The 7,665-nt window shown below is 42.5% G+C and overlaps 1 long non-coding RNA gene across 1 annotated transcript; it reads left to right on the top strand.

The window, feature by feature from the left end:
- The first annotated feature begins 3,255 nt into the window (after window positions 1-3,255).
- On the top strand, window positions 3,256-5,826 carry LOC141089135 (uncharacterized). Its single transcript, XR_012232186.1, has 2 exons — window positions 3,256-3,515; window positions 4,744-5,826. It is a non-coding gene; the product is annotated as an uncharacterized lncRNA (long non-coding RNA).
- Window positions 5,827-7,665: the final 1,839 nt, after the last annotated feature.

Below are 7,665 nucleotides of genomic sequence, written 5' to 3'. Positions count from 1 at the left end.
TCGATTTGATTCAGCCAATGGGAATCCTCAGAAGTGTGGGCACATCCTGTTAGGCATGTTAACTATTGGCATGGCTGTGATTGGCTGCTGGAATGACGTCATCATGATGCACGGTCTGTGCGCATCATGATGCGCGGTCTGTGCCGACTGCGGGGGGGTCTGTGCCGACTGTCGTGGGTCTGTACAGGCCTGCCGGGTGCCTGTGCCGGCTGCCGGTGGTCTGTGCGGGCCTCTTGGGGGTCTGTGCCGACTGCCGGGTGCCTGTGCTGGCTGCCGATGGTCTGTGCGGGCCTGCCAGGGGTCTGTGCGGGCCTGCCGGGGGGCTTGTGCCGGCTGCCGGTGGTCTGTGCGGGCCTGCCGGGGGTCTTGTGTCTGTGCAGGCATCATCTGATGGGACTACAAGTCCCATCGGGCAATGCCTGCTACACTGACAGTGATTGACACATTAGCCAATGATGGGACAGTAGTAGTGTGAAAAAGTTCCCACGCAGCATTTGCCATAAAGTGAGTCCAGGGACTATTTTTTTACAGTGGCGGAGGAATACAGTGCAGAAGGATACCTAGCTCCCGACACTGGATTCCTGAGCCCTGTAGAGAGCGGTCGCATCAGCTGATGCTGCTGCTCTCCACGGAATATCGGCGTGGGACACTCACTCGTGGATTTCTGCAGATCAGGGAGTATTTGGTGGTTTGTTATTTTCAGATTTTTCCTTAGATGACACTGGCTTCGGGGATCAAAGTGACAAGTAATGGTGAGTATGTACTCTATGTTGTATGTACTGTATGTCTATATGTATGTATTGTATGAATGTATTGTATGTAGTATGTATGTTGTATGTCTGTAGCATGTTGTATGTATGTAGTATATATGTATGTTGCATGAATGTAGTATATATGTAGCATGTACGTATGTACTATGTATGTATGTTGTATGTATGTTGTATGAATGTAGTATATACGTAGTATGTATGTAGTATTTATATATGTAGTATGTATGTAGTATGTATATATGTAGTATGTATGTAGTATATATATATATGTATGTAGTATGTATGTAGTATGTATGTAGTATGTATGTAGTATGTATATATGTAGTATATATGTGGTATGTATGTAGTATGTATGTGTGATACAAATTGGATATGCATGAGTGAGAGACTGGTATAGATAGGCATCCAGTCAATAAGATAGTGATTGCAGTACATTGAAACATCCATTTGGATACTATGGATTGTGACCGGAATCTGAACTTTTCCTACCATGAGGAGAGCACACACTCAGGAATGTGAAAAACAACCACCTGCTCAGGCATTGCTGTGGGAGTTGGAAGGGAGGAATGTGAGAACCAAACCAACTGAGATAAAGGAGGAATGTGAAAAAAAACCTGATTCACTGCGCATGTCAGTGCGTGATCATTCCAATTAATATTATAAAAAGTACTGACCTCCTCAGCGGGTGGGGACTTTCCAGACGATTCAAGTGGACGCACTTAGTCTGTGATGCTTACCGAGGAAAACCCCTTCCCGCTGATCGAGGTCCCCCGATGTGAAGGGTGATGCTACAATAACTCGGTAATTATTATTGATGCTGAAATCTTTCATGTCATAACTGTCGTTTTTAAATCAATGAGACTATTCATGTGCTATGTAAAACAAAATGATTGCTTGCTAAAATAAAAGATTGTCAATAATCTTTGCCTGGTTGGGATGCCAGTGAGCGCTACGTAAGTTAAGGTAAATAACCTAATTTGGGAGAAAATTTAGCAAGACATAAATTGGCGTAGTCGGCAGGATTTTTCAAATTTCAGGCTTTTGAGTAAAAAGATTTTTGTAGTTGTAACTAGGAAGGTTTTTGGTATGTTAATTGTAAAGTTGTGATAGGTTGCGTCTATTTGGCAGAAAGCCAATTTTGGAAAATCCTAAATAACTTTTTGCCTGAATATAATTTTGAAATTCTATTTTTGTCAAAATACGGAATATTAGTTAAGGTTTCTTTGTGCAAAAAATCAGCATTTGGCATTTTGCCAAATTTTTGTTACAATGTTCAGGCGAAGTAATAAAGAAAAGTTGAGGAAAAAACGGAGGTTCCTGGCTGGACCGAAGCTCTGTATGATATAATAGCGCAGGAATTGGGGAGTAGTGGACTTGCAGAGGCATAGGATAATAAGCTCAAGGGCTCAGAGCCCCATGATGTTGTTAGTGTACTCATGGGGATCCCTGCAAAGGCAGGTGATGCAGATAACCCCTCGATGTTGTTTAGTTACTCGAGGTTTTCCCTGCAAAGGCAGGTGATGCAGTTAACCCATGATGTTGTTGGTTTACTCATGGGGATCCCTGCAAAGGCAGGTGATGCAGATAACCCCTCGATGTTGTTTAGTTACTCGAGGTTTTCCCTGCAAAGGCAGGTGATGTAGTTAACCCATGATGTTGTTAGCGCTGCAGCCTTGCAGCGCTGGGGTCCTGGGTTCGAATCCCACCAAGGACAACATCTGCAAGGAGTTTGTATGTTCTCCCCGTGTTTGCGTGGGTTTCCTCCGGGTACTCCGGTTTCCTCCCACACTCCAAAGACATACTGATAGGGAATTTAGATTGTGAGCCTCATCGGGGACAGTGATGAAAATGTATGCAAACTGTAAAGCGCTGCGGAATATGTTAGCGCTATATAAAAATAAAGATTATTATTATTATTATGATGTTGTTGGTTTACTCATGGGGATCCCTGCAAAGGCAGGTGATGCAGATAACCCCTCGATGTTGTTTAGTTACTCGAGGTTTTCCCTGCAAAGGCAGGTGATGCAGTCAACCCAGGATGTTGTTAATGTACTCATGGGTGTCCCCGCCAAGGCGGGTGATGTAGTGTCTTTAGGACGGCGCATGTGGTTTCTGCTCAGTGCTTACCGTGTTATGCATGACCGGAAGATTAACATGCAGGAGAAATGCTCTCAGTTAAAACAAAAGATAACAGAAGTAGGAGGGCAGAAAGTGGTGTTAGAATGTAACACCTGGTTGTAAAAAGACAAGTGAGAACATTATCAGAATGTAGCTGGGAAAAAAAACTGCAGTAAAAGTTCCTCAGAATAAATACTGGAAAAGAAAATGAAAAAGCAGTCAATATGCTGAATTATATGGGGTTTTTTTTTTTGGCTTTGAAACATGAACAAGTTTCAGAATGTTATCTGTACACTGATTCATGGTCAGTGGCTAATGGATTAGCTACTTGGATCATGGGATAAAAAAACATGATTGGCAGATTCATGGTAAAGAAATTTGGGGTAGGGAAGTGTGGCAATATTTGGAGGAAATGGTGCAAGAGACACCTACCACTGTCTTTCATGTTGATGCTCATATGCCAATTGACTCACTTGAACGTTTGTTTAACTCTGAAGCAGATAAAGCAGCTGCTATTCGACAAAATACTACTGAGATTGATGCTGGAGAAAAAGAAGCATGGCTGCAAGGTACAGCCGTTTGGGCTCATCAGAAAAGCGGACATCTTGGAGAAAAAGCCACTTACAGGTGGGCCCAGGAGAGAGGTGTGCCTCTGACACTTGACATAATAAAACAAACTATACAACACTGCCCAATATGTCAACATTCACAAAAACGAGAGGTACCACACACCGTAATGGGACACATAGGCAGAGGCCAGTTACCTGCTCAGATATGGCAAATGGATTTCATCGGCCCTTTGTCAGAGAGTAGGGGGTGTAAGTATGTCTGTACTGCGGTAGATACATATTCAGGACTGATGGTGGGCTTTCCGTGTAAAGCAGCCACCCAATGGAGCACAGAGCGGACCTTAGAGATAATAACACAGTATTATGGGGTCCCCTTACAAATTCAAACTGATAATGGATCTCATTTCACTGGAGATGCCATTAAAAAATATGCTCAGGACAACAATATACAATGGGTATATCATATACCTTACTATCCACAAGCAGCAGGTTTGGTGGAAAGAATGAATGGATTATTAAAATCCACATTGAGAAAACTTAATCAATCTGATACACAGTATGGACAATGGAGAGACAATTTGAGTGAGGCTTTACAGATAATTAACAACAGGCCTATCACAGACTCTATGACTCCTCTCATGAGGATGCTTACACCCAATCTCACCATACATGAGGCACACCTGATAAGGTCCGTCATATGGTGGAAAACTGATCAAGAAGCACGAATACCGGAACGAGCAACTCCACATTCAGCAGGTTTGGATTTGAGTGCATTGGAAACTGTTGTGATCCCACAGGGGAAAGTAAAACCAATAGCTACAGGATTGGGGTGTCAGATTCCAAAGGACCACTATGGACAGATAGCCACTAGGTCTAGTTTGGCATTAAAGGGGGCCATGGTGGTGGGAGGAGTCATAGATGCAGATTATCAAGGAGAAATCAAAGTATTAATGATAAATTTGGGGAATGAGCCTCTAATTTTGGAGAAAGGACAGCGTATTGCGCAAATGCTTTTGATTCCAATAAATTTGTCAGATGTGCAAGAGGGAACAGCCCCTTCAGAATTAACGATCAGAGGCTCAAAAGGTTTTGGCCCTTCTAACATCACTAATGTGGGAGCCAAAATCTGGGTTCAAAATACCCAAGGACCGCCTTCAGAGGCTGAAGTGATAGCAATAGGCAAAGACCATACCCTGTTAATTATGAGGCCAGGAGTGGAAAAATGGGAATATATCCCACAAGAAAAATGTTATTTGAGAGAATAATGTTGATTATTGATTTTATAGATTCCAAATCTTCAAATATGGTTAAGTGGAATCCTTGGGCTCGCGTGTTTGGACAGCATCGGTGCCTGGACTCCTGGAATCTGTCTGACTACAAAATTCAGGAAGGAGTACGTTCCGAGGCCAGGAGATTGGAAGGAATACAACCAAACCACCCCGAATGAAATTGAAACATATAATTGAACGATCAGAAGAAGGAAAATATATGATTACTCAATTAAATAGAACTATACAAATGCATGTGATAAGCACCACTATTATAGCAGATAAGATTGTAAAAATGGGATCGATTATTGCTGATGCTACCTCTCATCATTGGTATGATATTTTTCTAGGGTATTCGCCCTCAGCTACTAAATTATTGAATTGGCTGATTCATCCCGTGTTGGTGATGGCTATTGTAGTGATTCTATTATCCATATGGAATTGCTATATAGCTTACAAAATGTGTTGCAAGAAACCACAAGTGCTCATGGTGTCCTATAAAAATGGCGTTTAAAAGACTGCAATCAAGGACCGATTGTGATACAAATGGGATATGCATGAGTGAGAGACTGGTATAGATAGCCATCCAGTCAATAAGATAGTGATTGCAGTACATTGAAACATCCATTTGGATACTATGGATTGTGACCGGAATCTGAACTTTTCCTACCATGAGGAGAGCACACACTCAGGAATCTGAAAAACAACCACCTGCTCAGGCATTGTTGTGGGAGTTGGAAGGGAGGAATGTGAGAACCAAACCAACTGAGATAAAGGAGGAATGTGAAAAAAAACCTGATTCACTGCGCATGTCAGTGCGTGATCATTCCAATTAATATTATAAAAAGTACTGACCTCCTCAGCGGGTGGGGACTTTCCAGACGATTCAAGTGGACGCAATTAGTCTGTGATGCTTACCGAGGAAAACCCCTTCCCGCTGATCGAGGTCCCCCGATGTGAAGGGTGATGCTACAATAACTCGGTAATTATTATGGATGCTGAAATCTTTCATGTCATAACTGTCGTTTTTAAATCAATGAGACTATTCATGTGCTATGTAAAACAAAATGATTGCTTGCTAAAATAAAAGATTGTCAATAATCTTTGCCTGGTTGGGATGCCAGTGAGCGCTACGTAAGTTAAGGTAAATAACCTAATTTGGGAGAAAATTTAGCAAGACAGTATGTAGTATGTATGTATGTATGTAGTATGTATGTAGTATGTTTTTTTTTTTGTTTGTTTTTTTTTACATTCAACACATTAGCCGGATGATGGGACTACTACTGTCCCATCATTGGCTAATGTGTCAATCACCGTCATGGTAGCAGGCATCGCCCGATGGGACTTGTAGTCCCATCGGACGATGCCTGCACAGACCCCCGGACAGTCGGCACAGCCCCCCGGCAGGCCGGTACAGACCCCCGGCAGTCCGCACAGACCCCCGGCAGCCGGCACAGCCCCTCGGCAGCCGGCACAGCCCCCCGGCAGGCCGGCACAGACCCCCGGCAGTCGGCACAGACCCCCGGCAGGCCGGCACAGACCCCCGGAAGGTCCGTACACACAGAGAGGCTGTACAAGGACAGAAAAGGGTTTTTCTTATTCTGATACCGGAAGTCCCATAGACTTGAATGGGACTTCCGGTATTGGAATCGGCAATACCCAATACGTTTTTTAGATCGGCCGATCCATTCCGATACGATATTTTTCAGTATCGGCTGGTATCGCTCAACACTAGAGTTGAGCGATACCAGCCGATACTTGAAAATATCGGATCGGAATGGATCGGCCGATCTTAAAAAAAAATATCGGTATCGCCGATTCCGATACCGGGAACCAATGCAAGTCAATGGGGCCAAAATATCGGAATTAAAAAAAACCCTTTCTTTCCTTGTAGGTTAATTCTACATGAAGAAAAACAACTAAGAATAATGTAGAATGTATTGTGGGAGGTGGAGGAGACATTAAAGCCATAGAGTTTTAGCCCAATCAAAAGGAATAGCAGGAATTAAACTTTTTTTTTAAAGACGTTAGGAGTTACAAAGATATTGACTATGTTGGCCTCATTTATATTTTGCCAGACATGTATGTCTTCTTCTTCTTTCTTCTTCTTTCTTATTCTTCTTCTTCCCTTTTTTACCTTCTTCTTCTTCTTCTTCTTATTCCTTTTTTTACATTCTTCTTCTTCTTCTTCCTTTTTTTACATTCTTCTACTTCCTTTTTTTACATTCTTCTTCTTCTTCCTTTTTTTACATTCTTCTTCTTATTCCTTTTTTTACATTCTTCTTCTTCCTTTTTTAAATTCTTCTACTTCCTTTTTTTACATTCTTCTTCTTCTTCTTCCTTTTCTTACATTCTTCATATTCTTCTTATTCAACAATTATTATTCTACATATTCAACTTCTTCATCTTCTTCCTATTCTTCTTCATCATATTCTTGTTTGTGTCAGGCATTCCTGTAGTTGTTATCTAGAAAAGTTAGAAGTTTACACCTTCCGTTCTGCCTGTCACAAAAGATTTACAACAGGATTTGTCCGCGTTCAGTTTGGCCTGCAGCAGCAGGCCTTTTCCAGGGGCACCACGAGGAGGAACGGACTCACCCCCATACACTGCTTAGTCTTCTTCTGCTTATAAATAAGATAATATCATTTGCTCAGAGTATTAGTCTTATGCTTAATGTTCTTCTGCTTTGTTTTTTTTATGCTTCTTTGTCTTCTCTCTCTTGTTGTTCTGCATCTTGGTGGTTGTCTTCCTGTTCTTTGTCCTCTTGAACCAGCTGACGGTACTGGCACCCGGAGGGGCAGCAGAAGGAACAAGAGCCAATGGCACTACCGAGGACCAGCTGACGGTGCTGGAACCCGGTTACTAAGCAGGAGGTACCTGTGCTACAAAGCACTACCAAGGACCAGCAGACATTGCCGGAACTCGGATACCGAGATGGAG

The sequence above is a fragment of the Dendrobates tinctorius genome, unplaced genomic scaffold (assembly GCF_039654945.1).
Source record: "Dendrobates tinctorius isolate UK_male_01 unplaced genomic scaffold, ASM3965494v1 ptg000044l, whole genome shotgun sequence".
NCBI lineage: Eukaryota > Metazoa > Chordata > Amphibia > Anura > Dendrobatidae > Dendrobates > Dendrobates tinctorius.
Note: the sequence above shows the minus strand (reverse complement) of the source record. Positions and strands in the feature narration are given on the sequence as shown.